This window comes from Hordeum vulgare, chromosome 2H (genome assembly GCF_904849725.1).
Source record: "Hordeum vulgare subsp. vulgare chromosome 2H, MorexV3_pseudomolecules_assembly, whole genome shotgun sequence".
Classification (NCBI taxonomy): Eukaryota; Viridiplantae; Streptophyta; class Magnoliopsida; order Poales; family Poaceae; genus Hordeum; species Hordeum vulgare.
In genome coordinates, this window is record NC_058519.1 from 575,732,896 (window position 1) to 575,753,018 (window position 20,123).

At 46.0% G+C, this 20,123-nt stretch overlaps 64 non-coding genes across 64 annotated transcripts; all 64 read left to right on the forward strand.

The window, feature by feature from the left end:
- Positions 1–163: 163 nt before the first annotated feature.
- Positions 164–282, forward strand: LOC123435998. Its single transcript, XR_006627238.1, has one exon. It is a non-coding gene; the product is annotated as a 5S ribosomal RNA (ribosomal RNA).
- A 212-nt stretch (positions 283–494) lies between these two features.
- LOC123432561 lies at positions 495–613 on the forward strand. The gene has a single exon (XR_006624138.1). It is a non-coding gene; the product is annotated as a 5S ribosomal RNA (ribosomal RNA).
- A 185-nt stretch (positions 614–798) lies between these two features.
- Positions 799–917, forward strand: LOC123434781. The gene has a single exon (XR_006626055.1). It is a non-coding gene; the product is annotated as a 5S ribosomal RNA (ribosomal RNA).
- Positions 918–1,111: 194 nt separating this feature from the next.
- LOC123431982 lies at positions 1,112–1,230 on the forward strand. Its single transcript, XR_006623585.1, has one exon. It is a non-coding gene; the product is annotated as a 5S ribosomal RNA (ribosomal RNA).
- A 188-nt stretch (positions 1,231–1,418) lies between these two features.
- On the forward strand, positions 1,419–1,537 carry LOC123438827. Its single transcript, XR_006629947.1, has one exon. It is a non-coding gene; the product is annotated as a 5S ribosomal RNA (ribosomal RNA).
- Positions 1,538–1,716: 179 nt separating this feature from the next.
- Positions 1,717–1,835, forward strand: LOC123438118. The gene has a single exon (XR_006629278.1). It is a non-coding gene; the product is annotated as a 5S ribosomal RNA (ribosomal RNA).
- Positions 1,836–2,017: 182 nt separating this feature from the next.
- Positions 2,018–2,136, forward strand: LOC123434793. Its single transcript, XR_006626066.1, has one exon. It is a non-coding gene; the product is annotated as a 5S ribosomal RNA (ribosomal RNA).
- A 179-nt stretch (positions 2,137–2,315) lies between these two features.
- On the forward strand, positions 2,316–2,434 carry LOC123435447. Its single transcript, XR_006626697.1, has one exon. It is a non-coding gene; the product is annotated as a 5S ribosomal RNA (ribosomal RNA).
- A 182-nt stretch (positions 2,435–2,616) lies between these two features.
- On the forward strand, positions 2,617–2,735 carry LOC123435485. Its single transcript, XR_006626733.1, has one exon. It is a non-coding gene; the product is annotated as a 5S ribosomal RNA (ribosomal RNA).
- Positions 2,736–2,932: 197 nt separating this feature from the next.
- On the forward strand, positions 2,933–3,051 carry LOC123438148. The gene has a single exon (XR_006629307.1). It is a non-coding gene; the product is annotated as a 5S ribosomal RNA (ribosomal RNA).
- A 188-nt stretch (positions 3,052–3,239) lies between these two features.
- On the forward strand, positions 3,240–3,358 carry LOC123431778. Its single transcript, XR_006623363.1, has one exon. It is a non-coding gene; the product is annotated as a 5S ribosomal RNA (ribosomal RNA).
- Positions 3,359–3,563: 205 nt separating this feature from the next.
- LOC123431779 lies at positions 3,564–3,682 on the forward strand. The gene has a single exon (XR_006623364.1). It is a non-coding gene; the product is annotated as a 5S ribosomal RNA (ribosomal RNA).
- A 179-nt stretch (positions 3,683–3,861) lies between these two features.
- Positions 3,862–3,980, forward strand: LOC123437859. The gene has a single exon (XR_006629026.1). It is a non-coding gene; the product is annotated as a 5S ribosomal RNA (ribosomal RNA).
- A 185-nt stretch (positions 3,981–4,165) lies between these two features.
- LOC123434806 lies at positions 4,166–4,284 on the forward strand. Its single transcript, XR_006626078.1, has one exon. It is a non-coding gene; the product is annotated as a 5S ribosomal RNA (ribosomal RNA).
- Positions 4,285–4,466: 182 nt separating this feature from the next.
- On the forward strand, positions 4,467–4,585 carry LOC123431536. Its single transcript, XR_006623128.1, has one exon. It is a non-coding gene; the product is annotated as a 5S ribosomal RNA (ribosomal RNA).
- Positions 4,586–4,776: 191 nt separating this feature from the next.
- On the forward strand, positions 4,777–4,895 carry LOC123431892. Its single transcript, XR_006623493.1, has one exon. It is a non-coding gene; the product is annotated as a 5S ribosomal RNA (ribosomal RNA).
- Positions 4,896–5,077: 182 nt separating this feature from the next.
- Positions 5,078–5,196, forward strand: LOC123435691. Its single transcript, XR_006626943.1, has one exon. It is a non-coding gene; the product is annotated as a 5S ribosomal RNA (ribosomal RNA).
- Positions 5,197–5,378: 182 nt separating this feature from the next.
- On the forward strand, positions 5,379–5,497 carry LOC123432923. Its single transcript, XR_006624489.1, has one exon. It is a non-coding gene; the product is annotated as a 5S ribosomal RNA (ribosomal RNA).
- Positions 5,498–5,682: 185 nt separating this feature from the next.
- Positions 5,683–5,801, forward strand: LOC123435692. The gene has a single exon (XR_006626944.1). It is a non-coding gene; the product is annotated as a 5S ribosomal RNA (ribosomal RNA).
- A 182-nt stretch (positions 5,802–5,983) lies between these two features.
- Positions 5,984–6,102, forward strand: LOC123432299. Its single transcript, XR_006623889.1, has one exon. It is a non-coding gene; the product is annotated as a 5S ribosomal RNA (ribosomal RNA).
- Positions 6,103–6,287: 185 nt separating this feature from the next.
- Positions 6,288–6,406, forward strand: LOC123438210. Its single transcript, XR_006629366.1, has one exon. It is a non-coding gene; the product is annotated as a 5S ribosomal RNA (ribosomal RNA).
- Positions 6,407–6,591: 185 nt separating this feature from the next.
- LOC123431642 lies at positions 6,592–6,709 on the forward strand. Its single transcript, XR_006623230.1, has one exon. It is a non-coding gene; the product is annotated as a 5S ribosomal RNA (ribosomal RNA).
- A 200-nt stretch (positions 6,710–6,909) lies between these two features.
- Positions 6,910–7,028, forward strand: LOC123436758. The gene has a single exon (XR_006627970.1). It is a non-coding gene; the product is annotated as a 5S ribosomal RNA (ribosomal RNA).
- A 181-nt stretch (positions 7,029–7,209) lies between these two features.
- LOC123435839 lies at positions 7,210–7,328 on the forward strand. Its single transcript, XR_006627084.1, has one exon. It is a non-coding gene; the product is annotated as a 5S ribosomal RNA (ribosomal RNA).
- A 206-nt stretch (positions 7,329–7,534) lies between these two features.
- Positions 7,535–7,653, forward strand: LOC123435030. The gene has a single exon (XR_006626291.1). It is a non-coding gene; the product is annotated as a 5S ribosomal RNA (ribosomal RNA).
- A 182-nt stretch (positions 7,654–7,835) lies between these two features.
- LOC123435727 lies at positions 7,836–7,954 on the forward strand. The gene has a single exon (XR_006626976.1). It is a non-coding gene; the product is annotated as a 5S ribosomal RNA (ribosomal RNA).
- A 182-nt stretch (positions 7,955–8,136) lies between these two features.
- LOC123434817 lies at positions 8,137–8,255 on the forward strand. The gene has a single exon (XR_006626089.1). It is a non-coding gene; the product is annotated as a 5S ribosomal RNA (ribosomal RNA).
- Positions 8,256–8,434: 179 nt separating this feature from the next.
- On the forward strand, positions 8,435–8,553 carry LOC123435210. Its single transcript, XR_006626468.1, has one exon. It is a non-coding gene; the product is annotated as a 5S ribosomal RNA (ribosomal RNA).
- Positions 8,554–8,741: 188 nt separating this feature from the next.
- Positions 8,742–8,860, forward strand: LOC123436470. The gene has a single exon (XR_006627694.1). It is a non-coding gene; the product is annotated as a 5S ribosomal RNA (ribosomal RNA).
- A 188-nt stretch (positions 8,861–9,048) lies between these two features.
- LOC123435999 lies at positions 9,049–9,167 on the forward strand. Its single transcript, XR_006627239.1, has one exon. It is a non-coding gene; the product is annotated as a 5S ribosomal RNA (ribosomal RNA).
- Positions 9,168–9,385: 218 nt separating this feature from the next.
- On the forward strand, positions 9,386–9,504 carry LOC123437561. The gene has a single exon (XR_006628735.1). It is a non-coding gene; the product is annotated as a 5S ribosomal RNA (ribosomal RNA).
- A 206-nt stretch (positions 9,505–9,710) lies between these two features.
- LOC123435508 lies at positions 9,711–9,829 on the forward strand. Its single transcript, XR_006626755.1, has one exon. It is a non-coding gene; the product is annotated as a 5S ribosomal RNA (ribosomal RNA).
- A 197-nt stretch (positions 9,830–10,026) lies between these two features.
- Positions 10,027–10,144, forward strand: LOC123432691. The gene has a single exon (XR_006624263.1). It is a non-coding gene; the product is annotated as a 5S ribosomal RNA (ribosomal RNA).
- Positions 10,145–10,335: 191 nt separating this feature from the next.
- LOC123432455 lies at positions 10,336–10,454 on the forward strand. The gene has a single exon (XR_006624036.1). It is a non-coding gene; the product is annotated as a 5S ribosomal RNA (ribosomal RNA).
- A 182-nt stretch (positions 10,455–10,636) lies between these two features.
- On the forward strand, positions 10,637–10,755 carry LOC123432551. Its single transcript, XR_006624129.1, has one exon. It is a non-coding gene; the product is annotated as a 5S ribosomal RNA (ribosomal RNA).
- Positions 10,756–10,940: 185 nt separating this feature from the next.
- LOC123437925 lies at positions 10,941–11,059 on the forward strand. Its single transcript, XR_006629087.1, has one exon. It is a non-coding gene; the product is annotated as a 5S ribosomal RNA (ribosomal RNA).
- Positions 11,060–11,256: 197 nt separating this feature from the next.
- On the forward strand, positions 11,257–11,374 carry LOC123432692. The gene has a single exon (XR_006624264.1). It is a non-coding gene; the product is annotated as a 5S ribosomal RNA (ribosomal RNA).
- Positions 11,375–11,574: 200 nt separating this feature from the next.
- LOC123438794 lies at positions 11,575–11,693 on the forward strand. The gene has a single exon (XR_006629916.1). It is a non-coding gene; the product is annotated as a 5S ribosomal RNA (ribosomal RNA).
- A 179-nt stretch (positions 11,694–11,872) lies between these two features.
- Positions 11,873–11,991, forward strand: LOC123438460. The gene has a single exon (XR_006629600.1). It is a non-coding gene; the product is annotated as a 5S ribosomal RNA (ribosomal RNA).
- Positions 11,992–12,187: 196 nt separating this feature from the next.
- LOC123434829 lies at positions 12,188–12,306 on the forward strand. Its single transcript, XR_006626101.1, has one exon. It is a non-coding gene; the product is annotated as a 5S ribosomal RNA (ribosomal RNA).
- A 182-nt stretch (positions 12,307–12,488) lies between these two features.
- Positions 12,489–12,607, forward strand: LOC123434841. The gene has a single exon (XR_006626112.1). It is a non-coding gene; the product is annotated as a 5S ribosomal RNA (ribosomal RNA).
- A 196-nt stretch (positions 12,608–12,803) lies between these two features.
- Positions 12,804–12,919, forward strand: LOC123433020. Its single transcript, XR_006624578.1, has one exon. It is a non-coding gene; the product is annotated as a 5S ribosomal RNA (ribosomal RNA).
- Positions 12,920–13,104: 185 nt separating this feature from the next.
- Positions 13,105–13,223, forward strand: LOC123434853. The gene has a single exon (XR_006626123.1). It is a non-coding gene; the product is annotated as a 5S ribosomal RNA (ribosomal RNA).
- A 182-nt stretch (positions 13,224–13,405) lies between these two features.
- Positions 13,406–13,524, forward strand: LOC123434865. The gene has a single exon (XR_006626135.1). It is a non-coding gene; the product is annotated as a 5S ribosomal RNA (ribosomal RNA).
- Positions 13,525–13,709: 185 nt separating this feature from the next.
- LOC123434877 lies at positions 13,710–13,828 on the forward strand. Its single transcript, XR_006626146.1, has one exon. It is a non-coding gene; the product is annotated as a 5S ribosomal RNA (ribosomal RNA).
- Positions 13,829–14,082: 254 nt separating this feature from the next.
- LOC123434889 lies at positions 14,083–14,201 on the forward strand. The gene has a single exon (XR_006626158.1). It is a non-coding gene; the product is annotated as a 5S ribosomal RNA (ribosomal RNA).
- A 206-nt stretch (positions 14,202–14,407) lies between these two features.
- On the forward strand, positions 14,408–14,526 carry LOC123438570. The gene has a single exon (XR_006629705.1). It is a non-coding gene; the product is annotated as a 5S ribosomal RNA (ribosomal RNA).
- Positions 14,527–14,729: 203 nt separating this feature from the next.
- LOC123434901 lies at positions 14,730–14,848 on the forward strand. Its single transcript, XR_006626169.1, has one exon. It is a non-coding gene; the product is annotated as a 5S ribosomal RNA (ribosomal RNA).
- A 182-nt stretch (positions 14,849–15,030) lies between these two features.
- LOC123434912 lies at positions 15,031–15,149 on the forward strand. Its single transcript, XR_006626180.1, has one exon. It is a non-coding gene; the product is annotated as a 5S ribosomal RNA (ribosomal RNA).
- A 199-nt stretch (positions 15,150–15,348) lies between these two features.
- LOC123432959 lies at positions 15,349–15,464 on the forward strand. The gene has a single exon (XR_006624523.1). It is a non-coding gene; the product is annotated as a 5S ribosomal RNA (ribosomal RNA).
- A 191-nt stretch (positions 15,465–15,655) lies between these two features.
- Positions 15,656–15,771, forward strand: LOC123432960. Its single transcript, XR_006624524.1, has one exon. It is a non-coding gene; the product is annotated as a 5S ribosomal RNA (ribosomal RNA).
- A 191-nt stretch (positions 15,772–15,962) lies between these two features.
- LOC123434924 lies at positions 15,963–16,081 on the forward strand. The gene has a single exon (XR_006626191.1). It is a non-coding gene; the product is annotated as a 5S ribosomal RNA (ribosomal RNA).
- Positions 16,082–16,269: 188 nt separating this feature from the next.
- Positions 16,270–16,388, forward strand: LOC123437860. Its single transcript, XR_006629027.1, has one exon. It is a non-coding gene; the product is annotated as a 5S ribosomal RNA (ribosomal RNA).
- A 182-nt stretch (positions 16,389–16,570) lies between these two features.
- Positions 16,571–16,689, forward strand: LOC123434937. Its single transcript, XR_006626202.1, has one exon. It is a non-coding gene; the product is annotated as a 5S ribosomal RNA (ribosomal RNA).
- A 233-nt stretch (positions 16,690–16,922) lies between these two features.
- Positions 16,923–17,041, forward strand: LOC123434948. Its single transcript, XR_006626213.1, has one exon. It is a non-coding gene; the product is annotated as a 5S ribosomal RNA (ribosomal RNA).
- A 203-nt stretch (positions 17,042–17,244) lies between these two features.
- Positions 17,245–17,363, forward strand: LOC123438571. The gene has a single exon (XR_006629706.1). It is a non-coding gene; the product is annotated as a 5S ribosomal RNA (ribosomal RNA).
- A 206-nt stretch (positions 17,364–17,569) lies between these two features.
- LOC123434960 lies at positions 17,570–17,688 on the forward strand. Its single transcript, XR_006626224.1, has one exon. It is a non-coding gene; the product is annotated as a 5S ribosomal RNA (ribosomal RNA).
- Positions 17,689–17,873: 185 nt separating this feature from the next.
- On the forward strand, positions 17,874–17,992 carry LOC123437861. Its single transcript, XR_006629028.1, has one exon. It is a non-coding gene; the product is annotated as a 5S ribosomal RNA (ribosomal RNA).
- A 182-nt stretch (positions 17,993–18,174) lies between these two features.
- Positions 18,175–18,293, forward strand: LOC123434972. Its single transcript, XR_006626235.1, has one exon. It is a non-coding gene; the product is annotated as a 5S ribosomal RNA (ribosomal RNA).
- A 233-nt stretch (positions 18,294–18,526) lies between these two features.
- LOC123434985 lies at positions 18,527–18,645 on the forward strand. The gene has a single exon (XR_006626247.1). It is a non-coding gene; the product is annotated as a 5S ribosomal RNA (ribosomal RNA).
- A 203-nt stretch (positions 18,646–18,848) lies between these two features.
- On the forward strand, positions 18,849–18,967 carry LOC123438573. The gene has a single exon (XR_006629708.1). It is a non-coding gene; the product is annotated as a 5S ribosomal RNA (ribosomal RNA).
- Positions 18,968–19,173: 206 nt separating this feature from the next.
- On the forward strand, positions 19,174–19,292 carry LOC123434996. The gene has a single exon (XR_006626259.1). It is a non-coding gene; the product is annotated as a 5S ribosomal RNA (ribosomal RNA).
- Positions 19,293–19,477: 185 nt separating this feature from the next.
- Positions 19,478–19,596, forward strand: LOC123435008. Its single transcript, XR_006626270.1, has one exon. It is a non-coding gene; the product is annotated as a 5S ribosomal RNA (ribosomal RNA).
- Positions 19,597–19,832: 236 nt separating this feature from the next.
- LOC123435020 lies at positions 19,833–19,951 on the forward strand. Its single transcript, XR_006626281.1, has one exon. It is a non-coding gene; the product is annotated as a 5S ribosomal RNA (ribosomal RNA).
- Positions 19,952–20,123: the final 172 nt, after the last annotated feature.

Here is a 20,123-nt window from a genome sequence, read left to right on the forward strand (position 1 = left end):
TTTGCGCCACGTGACAAGGATGACGCGGGAGCGTGATCTATATGACCTCATTTTCTTATTTTTGACGATTACTGTGTGACTTTTCCCACCGCGCTTGACACCCAACGACTAGTAGTAGTAGTAGTACGGGCAAGCATAAGGAACAAATAGATAGTTGCATGTCGGATGCGATCATACCAGCACTAAAGCACCGGATCCCATCAGAACTCCGAAGTTAAGCGTGCTTGGGCGAGAGTAGTACTAGGATGGTTGACCTCCTGGGAAGTCCTCGTGTTGCATTCCCCTTTTTAAATATATTTTTGCGCCACGTGACAAGGATGACGCGGGACCGTGATCTATATGACCTCATTTTCTTATTTTTGACGATTACTGTGTGACTTTTCCCACCGCGCTTGACACCCAACGACTAGTAGTAGTAGTAGTAGTAGTAGTAGTAGTAGTAGTAGTAGTAGTAGTAGGGGCAAGCATAAGGAACAAATAGATAGTTGCATGTCGGATGCGATCATACCAGCACTAAAGCACCGGATCCCATCAGAACTTCGAAGTTAAGCGTGCTTGAGCGAGAGTAGTACTAGGATGGGTGACCTCCTCGGAAGTCCTCGTGTTGCATTCCCCTTTTTAAATATATTTTTGCGCCACGTGACAAGGATGACGCGGGAACGTGATCTATATGACCTCATTTTCTTATTTTTGACGATTACTGTGTGACTTTTCCCACCGCGCATGACACCCAACGACTAGTAGTAGTAGTAGTAGTAGTAGGGGCAAGCATAAGGAACAAATAGATAGTTGCATGTTGGATGCGATCATACCAGCACTAAAGCACCGGATCCCATCAGAACTCCGAAGTTAAGCGTGCTTGGGCGAGAGTAGTACTAGGATGGGTGACCTCCTGGGAAGTCCTCGTGTTGCATTCCCCTTTTTAAATATATTTTTGCGCCACGTGACAAGGATGACGCGAGAGCGTGATCTATATGACCTCATTTTCTTATTTTTGACGATTACTGTGTGACTTTTCCCACCGCGCTTGACACCCAACGACTAGTAGTAGTAGTAGTAGTAGTAGTAGTAGTAGGGGCAAGCATAAGGAACAAATAGATAGTTGCATGTCGGATGCGATCATACCATCACTAAAGCACCGGATCCCATCAGAATTCCGAAGTTAAGCGTGCTTGGGCGAGAGTAGTACTAGGATGGGTGACCTCCTGGGAAGTCCTCGTGTTGCATTCCCCTTTTTAAATATATTTTTGCGCCACGTGACAAGGATGACGCGGGAGTGTGATCTATATGACCTCATTTTCTTATTTTTGACGATTACTGTGTGACTTTTCCCACCGCGCTTGACACCCAACGACTAGTAGTAGTAGTAGTAGTAGTAGTAGGGGCAAGCATAAGGAACAAATAGATAGTTGCATGTCGGATGCGATCATCCCAGCACTAAAGCATCGGATCCCATCAGAACTCCGAAGTTAAGCGTGCTTGGGCGAGAGTAGTACTAGGATGGGTGACCTCTTGGGAAGTCCTCGTGTTGCATTCCCCTTTTTAAATATATTTTTGCGCCACGTGACAAGGATGACGCGGGACCGTGATCTATATGACCTCATTTTCTTATTTTTGACGATTACTTTGTGACTTTTCCCACCGCGCTTGACACCCAACGACTAGTAGTAGTAGTAGTAGGGGCAAGCATAAGGAACAAATAGATAGTTGCATGTCGGATGCGATCATCCCAGCACTAAAGCACCGGATCCCATCAGAACTCTGAAGTTAAGCGTGCTTGGGCGAGAGTAGTACTAGGATGGGTGACCTCCTGGGAAGTCCTCGTGTTGCATTCCCCTTTTTAAATATATTTTTGCGCCACGTGACAAGGATGACGCGGGACCGTGATCTATATAACCTCATTTTCTTATTTTTGACGATTACTTTGTGACTTTTCCCACCGCGCTTGACACCCAACGACTATTAGTAGTAGTAGTAGTAGGGGCAAGCATAAGGAACAAATAGATAGTTTCATGTCGGATGCGATCATACCAGCACTAAAGCACCGGATCCCATCAGAACTCCGAAGTTAAGCGTGCTTGGGCGAGAGTAGTACTAGGATGGGTGACCTCCTGGGAAGTCCTCGTGTTGCATTCCCCTTTTTAAATATATTTTTGCGCCACGTGACAAGGATGACGCGGGACCGTGATCTATATGACCTCATTTTCTTATTTTTGACGATTACTGTGTGACTTTTCCCACCGCGCTTGACACCCAACGACTAGTAGTAGTAGTAGTAGGGGCAAGCATAAGGAACAAATAGATAGTTGCATGTCGGATGCGATCATACCAGCACTAAACCACCGGATCCCATCAGAACTCCGAAGTTAAGCGTGCTTGGGCGAGAGTAGTACTAGGATGGGTGACCTCCTGGGAAGTCCTCGTGTTGCATTCCCCTTTTTAAATATATTTTTGCGCCACGTGACAAGGATGACGCGGGACCGTGATCTATATGACCTCATTTTCTTATTTTTGACGATTAGTGTGTGACTTTTCCCACCGCGCTTGACACCCAACGACTAGTAGTAGTAGTAGTAGTAGGGGCAAGCATAAGGAACAAATAGATAGTTGCATGTCGGATGCGATCATACCAGCACTAAAGCACCGGATCCCATCAGAACTCCGAAGTTAAGCGTGCTTGGACGAGAGTAGTACTAGGATGGGTGACCTCCTGGGAAGTCCTCGTGTTGCATTCCCCTTTTTAAATATATTTTTGCGCCACGTGACAAGGATGACGCGGGAGCGTGATCTATATGACCTCATTTTCTTATTTTTGACGATTACTGTGTGACTTTTCCCACCGCGCTTGACACCCAACGACTAGTAGTAGTAGTAGTAGTACTAGTAGTAGTAGTAGGGGCAAGCATAAGGAACAAATAGATAGTTGCATGTCGGATGCGATCATACCAGCACTAAAGCACCGGATCCCATGAGAACTTCGAAGTTAAGCGTGCTTGGGCGAGAGTAGTACTAGGATGGGTGACCTCCTGGGAAGTCCTCGTGTTGCATTCCCCTTTTTAAATATATTTTTGCGCCACGTGACAAGGATGACGCGGGAGCGTGATCTATATGACCTCATTTTCTTATTTTTGACGATTACTGTGTGACTTTTCCCACCGCGCTTGACACCCAACGACTAGTAGTAGTAGTAGTAGTAGTAGTAGGGGCAAGCATAAGGAACAAATAGATAGTTGCATGTCGGATGCGATCATACAAGCACTAAAGCACCGGATCCCATCAGAACTCCGAAGTTAACCGTGCTTGGGCGAGAGTAGTACTAGGATGGGTGACCTCCTGGGAAGTCCTCGTGTTGCATCCCCTTTTTAAATATATTTTTGCGCCACGTGACAAGGATGACGCGGGAGCGTGATCTATATGACCTCATTTTCTTATTTTTGACGATTACTGTGTGACTTTTCCCACCGCGCTTGACACCCAACGACTAGTAGTAGTAGTAGTAGTAGTAGTATTAGTAGTAGTAGTAGTAGGGGCAAGCATAAGGAACAAATAGATAGTTGCATGTCGGATGCGATCATACCAGCACTAAAGCACCGGATCCCATCAAAACTCCGAAGTTAACCGTGCTTGGGCGAGAGTAGTACTAGGATGGGTGACCTCCTGGGAAGTCCTCGTGTTGCATTCCCCTTTTTAAATATATTTTTGCGCCACGTGACAAGGATGACGCGGGAACGTGATCTATATGACCTCATTTTCTTATTTTTGACGATTACTGTGTGACTTTTCCCACCGCGCTTGACACCCAACGACTAGTAGTAGTAGTAGTAGGGGCAAGCATAAGGAACAAATAGATAGTTGCATGTCGGATGCGATCATAACAGCACTAAAGCACCGGATCCCATCAGAACTCCGAAGTTAAGCGTGCTTGGGCGAGAGTAGTACTAGGATGGGTGACCTCCTGGGAAGTCCTCGTGTTGCATTCCCCTTTTTAAATATATTTTTGCGCCACGTGACAAGGATGACGCGGGAGCGTGATCTATATGACCTCATTTACTTATTTTTGACGATTACTGTGTGACTTTTCCCACCGCGCTTCACACCGAACGACTAGTAGTAGTAGTAGTAGTAGTAGGGGCAAGCATAAGGAACAAATAGATAGTTGCATGTCGGATGCGATCATACCAGCACTAAAGCACCGGATCCCATCAGAACTCCGAAGTTAAGCGTGCTTGGGCGAGAGTAGTACTAGGATGGGTGACCTCCTGGGAAGTCCTCGTGTTGCATTCCCCTTTTTAAATATATTTTTGCGCCACGTGACAAGGATGACGCGGGAGCGTGATCTATATGACCTCATTTTCTTATTTTTGACGATTACTGTGTGACTTTTCCCACCGCGCTTGACACCCAACGACTAGTAGTAGTAGTAGTAGTAGGGGCAAGCATAAGGAACAAATAGATAGTTGCATATCGGATGCGATCATACCAGCACTAAACCACTGGATCCCATCAGAACTTCGAAGTTAAGCGTGCTTGGGCGAGAGTAGTACTAGGATGGGTGACCTCCTGGGAAGTCCTCGTGTTGCATTCCCCTTTTTAAATATATTTTTGCGCCACGTGACAAGGATGACGCGGGAGCGTGATCTATATGACCTCATTTTCTTATTTTTGACGATTACTGTGTGACTTTTCCCACCGCGCTTGACACCCAACGACTAGTAGTAGTAGTAGTAGTAGTAGTAGTAGGGGCAAGCATAAGGAACAAATAGATAGTTGCATGTCGGATGCGATCATACCAGCACTAAAGCACCGGATCCTATCAGAACTCCAAAGTTAAGCGTGCTTGGGCGAGAGTAGTACTAGGATGGGTGACCTCCTGGGAAGTCCTTGTGTTGCATTCCCCTTTTTAAATATATTTTTGCGCCACGTGACAAGGATGACGCGGGACCGTGATCTATATGACCTCATTTTCTTATTTTTGACGATTACTTTGTGACTTTTCCCACCGCGCTTGACACCCAACGACTAGTAGTAGTAGTAGTAGTAGGGGCAAGCATAAGGAACAAATAGATAGTTGCATGTCGGATGCGATCATACCAGCACTAAAGCACCGGATCCCATGAGAACTCCGAAGTTAAGCGTGCTTGGGCGAGAGTAGTACTAGGATGGGTGACCTCCTGGGAAGTCCTCGTGTTGCATTCCCCTTTTTAAATATATTTTTGCGCCACGTGACAAGGATGACGCGGGACCGTGATCTATATGACCTCATTTTCTTATTTTTGACGATTACTGTGTGACTTTTCCCACCGCGCTTGACACCCAACAACTAGTAGTAGTAGTAGTAGTAGGGGCAAGCATAAGGAACAAATAGATAGTTGCATGTCGGATGCGATCATACCAGCACTAAACCACTGGATCCCATCAGAACTTCGAAGTTAAGCGTGCTTGGGCGAGAGTAGTACTAGGATGGGTGACCTACTGGGAAGTCCTCGTCTTGCATTCCCCCTTTTAAATATATTTTTGCGCCACGTGACAAGGATGACGCGGGAGCGTGATCTATATGACCTCATTTTCTTATTTTTGACGATTACTGTGTGACTTTTCCCACCGCGCTTGACACCCAACGACTAGTAGTAGTAGTAGTAGTAGTAGGGGCAAGCATAAGGAACAAATAGATAGTTGCATGTCGGATGCGATCATACCAGCACTAAAGCACCGGATCCCATGAGAACTCCGAAGTTAAGCGTGCTTGGGCGAGAGTAGTACTAGGATGGGTGACCTCCTGGGAAGTCCTCGTGTTGCATTCCCCTTTTTAAATATATTTTTGCGCCACGTGACAAGGATGACGCGGGACCGTGATCTATATGACCTCATTTTCTTATTTTTGACGATTACTGTGTGACTTTTCCCACCGCGCTTGACACCCAACAACTAGTAGTAGTAGTAGTAGTAGGGGCAAGCATAAGGAACAAATAGATAGTTGCATGTCGGATGCGATCATACCAGCACTAAACCACTGGATCCCATCAGAACTTCGAAGTTAAGCGTGCTTGGGCGAGAGTAGTACTAGGATGGGTGACCTACTGGGAAGTCCTCGTGTTGCATTCCCCTTTTTAAATATATTTTTGCGCCACGTGACAAGGATGACGCGGGAGCGTGATCTATATGACCTCATTTTCTTATTTTTGACGATTACTGTGTGACTTTTCCCACCGCGCTTGACACCCAACGACTAGTAGTAGTAGTAGTAGTAGTAGGGGCAAGCATAAGGAACAAATAGATAGTTGCATGTCGGATGCGATCATACCAGCACTAAAGCACCGGATCCCATCAGAACTTCGAAGTTAAGCGTGTTTGGGCGAGAGTAGTACTAGGATGGGTGACCTCCTGGGAAGTCCTCGTGTTGCATTCCCCTTTTTAAATATATTTTTGCGCCACGTGACAAGGATGACGCGGGAGCGTGATCTATATGACCTCATTTTCTTATTTTTGACGATTATTGTGTGACTTTTCCCACCGCGCTTGACACCCAACGACTAGTAGTAGTAGTAGTAGTAGTAGGGGCAAGCATAAGGAACAAATAGATAGTTGCATGTCGGATGCGATCATACCAGCACTAAAGCACCGGATCCCATCAGAACTCCGAAGTTAACCGTGCTTGGGCGAGGTAGTACTAGGATGGGTGACCTCCTGGGAAGTCCTCGTGTTGCATTCCCCTCTTTAAATATATTTTTGCGCCACGTGCCAAGTATGACGCGGGAGCGTGATCTATATGACCTCATTTTCTTATTTTTGACGATTACTGTGTGACTTTTCCCACCGCGCTTGACACCCAACGACTAGTAGTAGTAGTAGTAGTAGTATTAGTAGTAGTAGTAGGGGCAAGCATAAGGAACAAATAGATAGTTGCATGTCGGATGCGATCATACCAGCACTAAAGCACCGGATCCCATCAGAACTCCGAAGTTAAGCGTGCTTGGGCGAGAGTAGTACTAGGATGGGTGACCTCCTGGGAAGTCCTCGTGATGCATTCCCCTTTTTAAATATATTTTTGCGCCACGTGACAAGGATAACGCGGGAGCGTGATCTATATGACTTCATTTTCTTATTTTTGACAATACTGTGTGACTTTTCCCACCGCGCTTGACACCCAACGACTAGTAGTAGTAGTAGTAGTAGGGGCAAGCATAAGGAACAAATAGATAGTTGCATGTCAGATGCGATCATACCAGCACTAAAGCACCGGATCCCATCAGAACTCCGAAGTTAAGCGTGCTTGGGCGAGAGTAGTACTAGGATGGGTGACCTCCTGGGAAGTCCTCGTGTTGCATTCCCCTTTTTAAATATATTTTTGCGCCACGTGACAAGGATGACGCGGGAGCGTGATCTATATGACCTCATTTTCTTATTTTTGACGATTACTGTGTGACTTTTCCCACCGCGCTTGACACCCAACGACTAGTAGTAGTAGTAGTAGTAGTAGTAGTAGTAGTAGTAGTAGTAGGGGCAAGCATAAGGAACAAATAGATAGTTGCATGTCGGATGCGATCATACCAGCACTAAAGCACCGGATCCCATTAGAACTCCGAAGTTAAGCGTGCTTGGGCGAGAGTAGTACTAGGATGGGTGACCTCCTGGGAAGTCCTCGTGTTGCATTCCCCTTTTTAAATATATTTTTGCGCCACGTGACAAGGATGACGCGGGACCGTGATCTATATGACCTCATTTTCTTATTTTTGACGATTACTGTGTGACTTTTCCCACCGCGCTTGACACCCAACGACTAGTAGTAGTAGTAGTAGTAGGGGCAAGCATAAGGAACAAATAGATAGTTGCATGTCGGATGCGATCAAACCAGCACTAAAGCACCGGATCCCATCAGAACTCCGAAGTTAAGCGTGCTTGGGCGAGAGTAGTACTAGGATGGGTGACCTCCTGGGAAGTCCTCGTGTTGCATTCCCCTTTTTAAATATATTTTTGCGCCACGTGACAAGGATGACGCGGGAGCGTGATCTATATGACCTCATTTTTTTATTTTTGACGATTACTGTGTGACTTTTTCCACCGCGCTTGACACCCAACGACTAGTAGTAGTAGTAGTAGTAGGGGCAAGCATAAGGAACAAATAGATAGTTGCATGTCGGATGCGATCATACCAGCACTAAAGCACCGGATCCCATCAGAACTCCGAAGTTAAGCGTGCTTGGGCGAGAGTAGTACTAGGATGGGTGACCTCCTGGGAAGTCCTCGTGTTGCATTCCCCTTTTTAAATATATTTTTGCGCCACGTGACAAGGATGACGCGGGACCGTGATCTATATGACCTCATTTTCTTATTTTTGACGATTACTGTGTGACTTTTCCCACCGCGCTTGACACCCAACGACTAGTAGTAGTAGTAGTAGCGGCAAACATAAGGAACAAATAGATAGTTGCATGTCGGATGCGATCATACCAGCACTAAAGCACCGGATCCCATCAGAACTCCGAAGTTAAGCGTGCTTGGGCGAGAGTAGTACTAGGTTGGGTGACCTCCTGGGAAGTCCTCGTGTTGCATTCCCCTTTTTAAATATATTTTTGCGCCACGTGACAAGGATGACGCGGGAGCGTGATCTATATGACCTCATTTTCTTATTTTTGACGATTACTGTGTGACTTTTCCCACCGCGCTTGACACCCAACGACTAGTAGTAGTAGTAGTAGTAGTAGTAGGGGCAAGCATAAGGAACAAATAGATAGTTGCATGTCGGATGCGATCATACCAGCACTAAAGCACCGGATCCCATCAGAACTTCGAAGTTAAGCGTGCTTGGGCGAGAGTAGTACTAGGATGGGTGACCTCCTGGGAAGTCCTCGTGTTGCATTCCCCTTTTTAAATATATTTTTGCGCCACGTGACAAGGATGACGCGGGAGCGTGATCTATATGACCTCATTTTCTTATTTTTGACGATTACTGTGTGACTTTTCCCACCGCGCTTGTCACCCAACGACTAGTAGTAGTAGTAGTAGTAGTAGTAGGGGCAAGCATAAGGAACAAATAGATAGTTGCATGTCGGATGCGATCATACCAGCACTAAAGCACCGGATCCCATCAGAACTCCGAAGTTAAGCGTGCTTGGGCGAGAGTAGTACTAGGATGGTTGACCTCCTGGGAAGTCCTCGTGTTGCATTCCCCTTTTTAAATATATTTTTGCGCCACGTGACAAGGATGACGCGGGACCGTGATCTATATGACCTCATTTTCTTATTTTTGACGATTACTGTGTGAGTTTTCCCACCGCGCTTGACACCCAACGACTAGTAGTAGTAGTAGTAGTAGTAGTAGTAGTAGTAGTAGTAGTAGTAGTAGTAGTAGGGGCAAGCATAAGGAACAAATAGATAGTTGCATGTCGGATGCGATCATACCAGCACTAAAGCACCGGATCCCATCAGAACTCCGAAGTTTAGCGTGCTTGGGCGAGAGTAGTACTAGGATGGGTGACCTCCTGGGAAGTCCTCGTGTTGCATTCCCCTTTTTAAATATATTTTTGCGCCACGTGACAAGGATGACGCGGGAGCGTGATCTATATGACCTCATTTTCTTATTTTTGACGATTACTGTGTGACTTTTCCCACCGCGCTTGACACCCAACGACTAGTAGTAGTAGTAGTAGTAGTAGTAGTAGTAGTAGTAGTAGTAGGGGCAAGCATAAGGAACAAATAGATAGTTGCATGTCGGATGCGATCATACCAGCACTAAAGCACCGGATCCCATCAGAACTCCGAAGTTAAGTGTGCTTGGGCGAGAGTAGTACTAGGATGGGTGACCTCGTGGGAAGTCCTCGTGTTGCATTCCCCTTTTTAAATATATTTTTACGCCACGTGACAAGGATGACGCGGGAGCGTGATCTATATGACCTCATTTTCTTATTTTTGACGATTACTGTGTGACTTTTCCCACCGCGCTTGACACCCAACGACTAGTAGTAGTAGTAGTAGTAGTAGTAGTAGTAGTAGGGGCAAGCATAAGGAACAAATAGATAGTTGCATGTCGGATGCGATCATACCAGCACTAAAGCACCGGATCCCATCAGAACTCTGAAGTTAAGCGTGCTTGGCGAGAGTAGTACTAGGATGGGTGACCTCCTGGGAAGTCCTCGTGTTGCATTCCCCTTTTTAAATATATTTTTGCGCCACGTGACAAGGATGACGCGGGACCGTGATCTATATGACCTCATTTTCTTATTTTTGACGATTACTGTGTGACTTTTCCCACCGCGCTTGACACCCAACGACTAGTAGTAGTAGTAGTAGTAGTAGTAGTAGGGGCAAGCATAAGGAACAAATAGAAAGTTGCATGTCGGATGCGATCATACCAGCACTAAAGCACCGGATCCCATCAAAACTTCGAAGTTAAGCGTGCTTGGGCGAGAGTAGTACTAGGATGGGTGACCTCCTGTGAAGTCCTCGTGTTGCATTCCCCTTTTTAAATATATTTTTGCGCCACGTGACAAGGATGACGCGGGAGCGTGATCTATATGACCTCATTTTCTTATTTTTGACGATTACTGTGTGACTTTTCCCACCGCGCTTGACACCCAACGACTAGTAGTAGTAGTAGTAGTAGGGGCGAGCATAAGGAACAAATAGATAGTTGCATGTCGGATGCGATCATACCAACACTAAAGCACCGGATCCCATCAGAACTCCAAAGTTAAGCGTGCTTGGGCAAGAGTAGTACTAGGATGGGTGACCTCCTGGGAAGTCCTCGTGTTGCATTCCCCTTTTTAAATATATTTTTGCGCCACGTGACAAGGATGACGCGGGACCGTTATCTATATGACCTCATTTTCTTATTTTTGACGATTACTGTGTGACTTTTCCCACCGCGCTTGACACCCAACGACTAGTAGTAGTAGTAGTAGTAGTAGGGGCAAGCATAAGGAACAAATAGATAGTTGCATGTCGGATGCGATCATACCAGCACTAAAGCACCGGATCCCATGAGAACTCCGGAGTTAAGCGTGCTTGGGCGAGAGTAGTACTAGGATGGGTGACCTCCTGGGAAGTCCTCGTGTTGCATTCCCCTTTTTAAATATATTTTTGCGCCACGTGACAAGGATGACGCGGGAGCGTGATCTATATGACCTCATTTTCTTATTTTTGACGATTACTGTGTGACTTTTCCCACCGCGCTTGACACCCAACGACTAGTAGTAGTAGTAGTAGTAGTAGTAGTAGTAGTAGGGGCAAGCATAAGGAACAAATAGATAGTTGCATGTCGGATGCGATCATACCAGCACTAAAGCACCGGATCCCATCAGAACTCTGAAGTTAAGCGTGCTTGGCGAGAGTAGTACTAGGATGGGTGACCTCCTGGGAAGTCCTCGTGTTGCATTCCCCTTTTTAAATATATTTTTGCGCCACGTGACAAGGATGACGCGGGACCGTGATCTATATGACCTCATTTTCTTATTTTTGACGATTACTGTGTGACTTTTCCCACCGCGCTTGACACCCAACGACTAGTAGTAGTAGTAGTAGTAGTAGTAGTAGTAGTAGTAGGGGCAAGCATAAGGAACAAATAGATAGTTGCATGTCGGATGCGATCATACCAGCACTAAAGCACCGGATCCCATCAAAACTCCGAAGTTAAGCGTGCTTGGGCGAGAGTAGTACTAGGATGGGTGACCTCCTGTGAAGTCCTCGTGTTGCATTCCCCTTTTTAAATATATTTTTGCGCCACGTGACAAGGATGACGCGGGAGCGTGATCTATATGACCTCATTTTCTTATTTTTGACGATTACTGTGTGACTTTTCCCACCGCGCTTGACACCCAACAACTAGTAGTAGTAGTAGTAGGGGCGAGCATAAGGAACAAATAGATAGTTGCATGTCGGATGCGATCATACCAGCACTAAAGCACCGGATCCCATCAGAACTCCAAAGTTAAGCGTGCTTGGGCAAGAGTAGTACTAGGATGGGTGACCTCCTGGGAAGTCCTCGTGTTGCATTCCCCTTTTTAAATATATTTTTGCGCCACGTGACAAGGATGACGCGGGCCGTGATCTATATGACCTCATTTTCTTATTTTTGACGATTACTGTGTGACTTTTCCCACCGCGCTTGACACCCAACGACTAGTAGTAGTAGTAGTAGTAGTAGTAGTAGTAGTAGGGGCAAGCATAAGGAACAAATAGATAGTTGCATGTCGGATGCGATCATACCAGCACTAAAGCACCGGATCCCATCAGAACTCCGAAGTTAAGCGTGCTTGGGCGAGAGTAGTACTAGGATGGGTGACCTCCTGGGAAGTCCTCGTGTTGCATTCCCCTTTTTAAATATATTTTTGCGCCACGTGACAAGGATGACGCGGGAGCGTGATCTATATGACCTCATTTTCTTATTTTTGACGATTACTGTGTGACTTTTCCCACCGCGCTTGACACCCAACGACTAGTAGTAGTAGTAGTAGTAGGGGCAAGCATAAGGAACAAATAGATAGTTGCATGTCGGATGCGATCATACCAGCACTAAAGCACCGGATCCCATCAGAACTCCGAAGTTAAGCGTGCTTGGGCGAGAGTAGTACTAGGATGGGTGACCTCCTGGGAAGTCCTCGTGTTGCATTCCCCTTTTTAAATATTTTTTTGCGGCACGTGACAAGGATGACGTGGGAGCGTGATCTATATGACCTCATTTTCTTATTTTTGACGATTACTGTGTGACTTTCCCACCGCGCTTGACACCCAACGACTAGTAGTAGTAGTAGTAGTAGTAGTAGTAGTAGTAGGGGCAAGCATAACGAACAAATAGATAGTTGCATGTCGGATGCGATCATACCAGCACTAAAGCACCGGATCCCATCAGAACTCCGAAGTTAAGCGTGCTTGGGCGAGAGTAGTACTAGGATGGGTGACCTCCTGGGACTCCGTGTTGCATTCCCCTTTTTAAATATATTTTTGCGCCACGTGACAAGGATGACGCGGGAGCGTGATCTATATGACCTCATTTTCTTATTTTTGACGATTACCGTGTGACTTTTCCCACCGCGCTTGACACCCAACGACTAGTAGTAGTAGTAGTAGTAGTAGGGGCAAGCATAAGGAACAAATAGATAGTTGCATGTCGGATGCGATCATACCAGCACTAAAGCACCGGATCCCATCAGAACTCCGAAGTTAAGCGTGCTTGGGCGAGAGTAGTACTAGGATGGGTGACCTCCTGGGAAGTCCTCGTGTTGCATTCCCCTTTTTAAATATATTTTTGCGCCACGTGACAAGGATGACGCGGGACCGTGATCTATATGACCTCATTTTCTTATTTTTGACGATTACTGTGTGACTTTTCCCACCGCGCTTGACACCCAACGACTAGTAGTAGTAGTAGTAGTAGGGGCAAGCATAAGGAACAAATAGATAGTTGCATGTCGGATGCGATCATACCAGCACTAAAGCACCGGATCCCATCAGAACTCCGAAGTTAAGCGTGCTTGGGCGAGAGTAGTACTAGGATGGGTGACCTCCTGGGAAGTCCTCGTGTTGCATTCCCCTTTTTAAATATATTTTTGCGCCACGTGACAAGGATGACGCGGGACCGTGATCTATATGACCTCATTTTCTTATTTTTGACGATTACTGTGTGACTTTTCCCACCGCGCTTGACACCCAACGACTAGTAGTAGTAGTAGTAGTAGTAGGGGCAAGCATAAGGAACAAATAGATAGTTGCATGTCGGATGCGATCATACCAGCACTAAAGCACCGGATCCCATCAGAACTCCGAAGTTAAGCGTGCTTGGGCGAGAGTAGTACTAGGATGGGTGACCTCCTGGGAAGTCCTCGTGTTGCATTCCCCTTTTTAAATATATTTTTGTGCCACGTGACAAGGATGACGCGGGAGCGTGATCTATATGACCTCATTTTCTTATTTTTGACGATTACTGTGTGACTTTTCCCACCGCGCTTGACACCCAACGACTAGTAGTAGTAGTAGTAGTAGTAGTACTAGTAGTAGTAGTAGTAGTAGTACTAGTAGTAGGAGTAGTAGTAGTACTAGTAGTAGTAGTAGTAGGGGCAAGCATAAGGAACAAATAGATAGTTGCATGTCGGATGCGATCATACCAGCACTAAAGCACCGGATCCCATCAGAACTCCGAAGTTAAGCGTGCTTGGGCGAGAGTAGTACTAGGATGGGTGACCTCCTGGGAAGTCCTCGTGTTGCATTCCCCTTTTTAAATATATTTTTGCGCCACGTGACAAGGATGACGCGGGAGCGTGATCTATATGACCTCATTTTCTTATTTTTGACGATTACTGTGTGACTTTTCCCACCGCGCTTGACACCCAACGACTAGTAGTAGTAGTAGTAGTAGTAGTAGTAGTAGTAGTAGTAGTAGGGGCAAGCATAAGGAACAAATAGATAGTTGCATGTCGGATGCGATCATACCAGCACTAAAGCACCGGATCCCATCAGAATTCCGAAGTTAAGCGTGCTTGGGTGAGAGTAGTACTAGGATGGGTGACCTCCTGGGAAGTCCTCGTGTTGCATTCCCCTTTTTAAATATATTTTTGCGCCACGTGACAAGGATGACGCGGGACCGTGATCTATATGACCTCATTTTCTTATTTTTGACGATTACTGTGTGACTTTTCCCACCGCGCTTGACACCCAACGACTACTAGTAGTAGTAGTAGTAGTACTAGTAGTAGTAGTAGTAGGGGCAAGCATAAGGAACAAATAGATAGTTGCATGTCGGATGCGATCATACCAGCACTAAAGCACCGGATCCCATCAGAACTCCGAAGTTAAGCGTGCTTGGGCGAGAGTAGTACTAGGATGGGTGACCTCCTGGGAAGTCCTCGTGTTGCATTCCCCTTTTTAAATATATTTTTGCGCCACGTGACAAGGATGACGCGGGAGCGTGATCTATATGACCTCATTTTCTTATTTTTGACGATTACTGTGTGACTTTTCCCACCGCGCTTGACACCCAACGACTAGTAGTAGTAGTAGTAGTAGGGGCAAGCATAAGGAACAAATAGATAGTTGCATGTCGGATGCGATCATACCAGCACTAAAGCACCGGATCCCATCAGAACTCCGAAGTTAAGCGTGCTTGGGCGAGAGTAGTACTAGGATGGGTGACCTCCTGGGAAGTCCTCGTGTTGCATTCCTCTTTTTAAATATTTTTTTGCGGCACGTGACAAGGATGACGTGGGAGCGTGATCTATATGACCTCATTTTCTTATTTTTGACGATTACTGTGTGACTTTCCCACCGCGCTTGACACCCAACGACTAGTAGTAGTAGTAGTAGTAGTAGTAGTAGTAGTAGTAGGGGCAAGCATAACGAACAAATAGATAGTTGCATGTCGGATGCGATCATACCAGCACTAAAGCACCGGATCCCATCAGAACTCCGAAGTTAAGCGTGCTTGGGCGAGAGTAGTACTAGGATGGGTGACCTCCTGGGACTCCGTGTCGCATTCCCCTTTTTAAATATTTTTTTGCGCCACGTGACAAGGATGACGCGGGAGCGTGATCTATATGACCTCATTTTCTTATTTTTGACGATTACCGTGTGACTTTTCCCACCGCGCTTGACACCCAACGACTAGTAGTAGTAGTAGTAGTAGTAGTAGTAGGGGCAAGCATAAGGAACAAATAGATAGTTGCATGTCGGATGCGATCATACCAGCACTAAAGCACCGGATCCCATCAGAACTCCGAAGTTAAGCGTGCTTGGGCGAGAGTAGTACTAGGATGGGTGACCTCCTGGGACTCCGTGTCGCATTCCCCTTTTTAAATATATTTTTGCGCCACGTGACAAGGATGACGCGGGAGCGTGATCTATATGACCTCATTTTCTTATTTTTGACGATTACCGTGTGACTTTTCCCACCGCGCTTGACACCCAACGACTAGTAGTAGTAGTAGTAGTAGTAGTAGTAGGGGCAAGCATAAGGAACAAATAGATAGTTGCATGTCGGATGCGATCATACCAGCACTAAAGCACCGGATCCCATCAGAACTCCGAAGTTAAGCGTGCTTGGGCGAGAGTAGTACTAGGATGGGTGACCTCCTGGGAAGTCCTCGTGTTGCATTCCCCTTTTTAAATATATTTTTGCGCCACGTGACAAGGATGACGCGGGACCGTGATCTATATGACCTCATTTTCTTATTTTTGACGATTACTGTGTGACTTTTCCCACCGCGCTTGACACCCAACGACTAGTAGTAGTAGTAGTAGTAGTAGTAGGGGCAAGCATAAGGAACAAATAGATAGTTGCATGTCGGATGCGATCATAACAGCACTAAAGCACCGGATCCCATCAGAACTCCGAAGTTAAGCGTGCTTGGGCGAGAGTAGTACTAGGATGGGTGACCTCCTGGGAAGTCCTCGTGTTGCATTCCCCTTTTTAAATATATTTTTGCGCCACGTGACAAGGATGACGCGGGACCGTGATCTATATGACCTCATTTTCTTATTTTTGACGATTACTGTGTGACTTTTCCCACCGCGCTTGACACCCAACGACTAGTAGTAGTAGTAGTAGTAGGGGCAAGCATAAGGAACAAATAGATAGTTGCATGTCGGATGCGATCATACCAGCACTAAAGCACCGGATCCCATCAGAACTCCGAAGTTAAGCGTGCTTGGGCGAGAGTAGTACTAGGATGGGTGACCTCCTGGGAAGTCCTCGTGTTGCATTCCCCTTTTTAAATATATTTTTGCGCCACGTGACAAGGATGACGCGGGAGCGTGATCTATATGACCTCATTTTCTTATTTTTGACGATTACTGTGTGACTTTTCCCACCGCGCTTGACACCCAACGACTAGTAGTAGTAGTAGTAGTAGTAGTACTAGTAGTAATAGTAGTAGTAGTACTAGTAGTAGTAGTAGTAGTAGGGGCAAGCATAAGGAACAAATAGATAGTTGCATGTCGGATGCGATCATACCAGCACTAAAGCACCGGATCCCATCAGAACTCCGAAGTTAAGCGTGCTTGGGCGAGAGTAGTACTAGGATGGGTGACCTCCTGGGAAGTCCTCGTGTTGCATTCCCCTTTTTAAATATATTTTTGCGCCACGTGACAAGGATGACGCGGGAGCGTGATCTATATGACCTCATTTTCTTATTTTTGACGATTACTGTGTGACTTTTCCCACCGCGCTTGACACCCAACGACTAGTAGTAGTAGTAGTAGTAGTACTAGTAGTAGTAGTAGTAGGGGCAAGCATAAGGAACAAATAGATAGTTGCATGTCGGATGCGATCATACCAGCACTAAAGCACCGGATCCCATCAGAATTCCGAAGTTAAGCGTGCTTGGGTGAGAGTAGTACTAGGATGGGTGACCTCCTGGGAAGTCCTCGTGTTGCATTCCCCTTTTTAAATATATTTTTGCGCCACGTGACAAGGATGACGCGGGACCGTGATCTATATGACCTCATTTTCTTATTTTTGACGATTACTGTGTGACTTTTCCCACCGCGCTTGACACCCAACGACTACTAGTAGTAGTAGTAGTAGTACTAGTAGTAGTAGTAGTAGTAGGGGCAAGCATAAGGAACAAATAGATAGTTGCATGTCGGATGCGATCATACCAGCACTAAAGCACCGGATCCCATCAGAACTCCGAAGTTAAGCGTGCTTGGGCGAGAGTAGTACTAGGATGGGTGACCTCCTGGGAAGTCCTCGTGTTGCATTCCCCTTTTTAAATATATTTTTGCGCCACGTGACAAGGATGACGCGGGACCGTGATCTATATGACCTCATTTTCTTATTTTTGACGATTACTGTGTGACTTTTCCCACCGCGCTTGACACCCAACGACTAGTAGTAGTAGTAGTAGTAGTAGGGGCAAGCATAAGGAACAAATAGATAGTTGCATGTCGGATGCGATCATAACAGCACTAAAGCACCGGATCCCATCAGAACTCCGAAGTTAAGCGTGCTTGGGCGAGAGTAGTACTAGGATGGGTGACCTCCTGGGAAGTCCTCGTGTTGCATTCCCCTTTTTAAATATATTTTTGCGCCACGTGACAAGGATGACGCGGGACCGTGATCTATATGACCTCATTTTCTTATTTTTGACGATTACTGTGTGACTTTTCCCACCGCGCTTGACACCCAACGACTAGTAGTAGTAGTAGTAGTAGGGGCAAGCATAAGGAACAAATAGATAGTTGCATGTCGGATGCGATCATACCAGCACTAAAGCACCGGATCCCATCAGAACTCCGAAGTTAAGCGTGCTTGGGCGAGAGTAGTACTAGGATGGGTGACCTCCTGGGAAGTCCTCGTGTTGCATTCCCCTTTTTAAATATATTTTTGCGCCACGTGACAAGGATGACGCGGGAGCGTGATCTATATGACCTCATTTTCTTATTTTTGACGATTACTGTGTGACTTTTCCCACCGCGCTTGACACCCAACGACTAGTAGTAGTAGTAGTAGTAGTAGTACTAGTAGTAGTAGTAGTAGTAGTACTAGTAGTAGTAGTAGTAGTAGGGGCAAGCATAAGGAACAAATAGATAGTTGCATGTCGGATGCGATCATACCAGCACTAAAGCACCGGATCCCATCAGAACTCCGAAGTTAAGCGTGCTTGGGCGAGAGTAGTACTAGGATGGGTGACCTCCTGGGAAGTCCTCGTGTTGCATTCCCCTTTTTAAATATATTTTTGCGCCACGTGACAAGGATGACGCGGGAGCGTGATCTATATGACCTCATTTTCTTATTTTTGACGATTACTGTGTGACTTTTCCCACCGCGCTTGACACCCAACGACTAGTAGTAGTAGTAGTAGTAGTACTAGTAGTAGTAGTAGTAGGGGCAAGCATAAGGAACAAATAGATAGTTGCATGTCGGATGCGATCATACCAGCACTAAAGCACCGGATCCCATCAGAATTCCGAAGTTAAGCGTGCTTGGGTGAGAGTAGTACTAGGATGGGTGACCTCCTGGGAAGTCCTCGTGTTGCATTCCCCTTTTTAAATATATTTTTGCGCCACGTGACAAGGATGACGCGGGACCGTGATCTATATGACCTCATTTTCTTATTTTTGACGATTACTGTGTGACTTTTCCCACCGCGCTTGACACCCAACGACTACTAGTAGTAGTAGTAGTAGTACTAGTAGTAGTAGTAGTAGTAGGGGCAAGCATAAGGAACAAATAGATAGTTGCATGTCGGATGCGATCATACCAGCACTAAAGCACCGGATCCCATCAGAACTCCGAAGTTAAGCGTGCTTGGGCGAGAGTAGTACTAGGATGGGTGACCTCCTGGGAAGTCCTCGTGTTGCATTCCCCTTTTTAAATATATTTTTGCGCCACGTGACAAGGATGACGCGGGACCGTGATCTATATGACCTCATTTTCTTATTTTTGACGATTACTGTGTGACTTTTCCCACCGCGCTTGACACCCAACGACTAGTAGTAGTAGTAGTAGTAGTAGGGGCAAGCATAAGGAACAAATAGATAGTTGCATGTCGGATGCGATCATACCAGCACTAAAGCACCGGATCCCATCAGAACTCCGAAGTTAAGCGTGCTTGGGCGAGAGTAGTACTAGGATGGGTGACCTCCTGGGAAGTCCTCGTGTTGCATTCCCCTTTTTAAATATATTTTTGCGCCACGTGACAAGGATGACGCGGGAGCGTGATCTATATGACCTCATTTTCTTATTTTTGACGATTACTGTGTGACTTTTCCCACCGCGCTTGACACCCAACGACTAGTAGTAGTAGTAGTAGTAGTAGTAGTACTACTAGTAGTAGTAGTAGTAGTACTAGTAGTAGTAGTAGTAGTAGGGGCAAGCATAAGGAACAAATAGATAGTTGCATGTCGGATGCGATCATACCAGCACTAAAGCACCGGATCCCATCAGAACTCCGAAGTTAAGCGTGCTTGGGCGAGAGTAGTACTAGGATGGGTGACCTCCTGGGAAGTCCTCGTGTTGCATTCCCCTTTTTAAATATATTTTTGCGCCACGTGACAAGGATGACGCGGGAGCGTGATCTATATGACCTCATTTTCTTATTTTTGACGATTACTGTGTGACTTTTCCCACCGCGCTTGACACCCAACGACTAGTAGTAGTAGTAGTAGTAGGGGCAAGCATAAGGAACAAATAGATG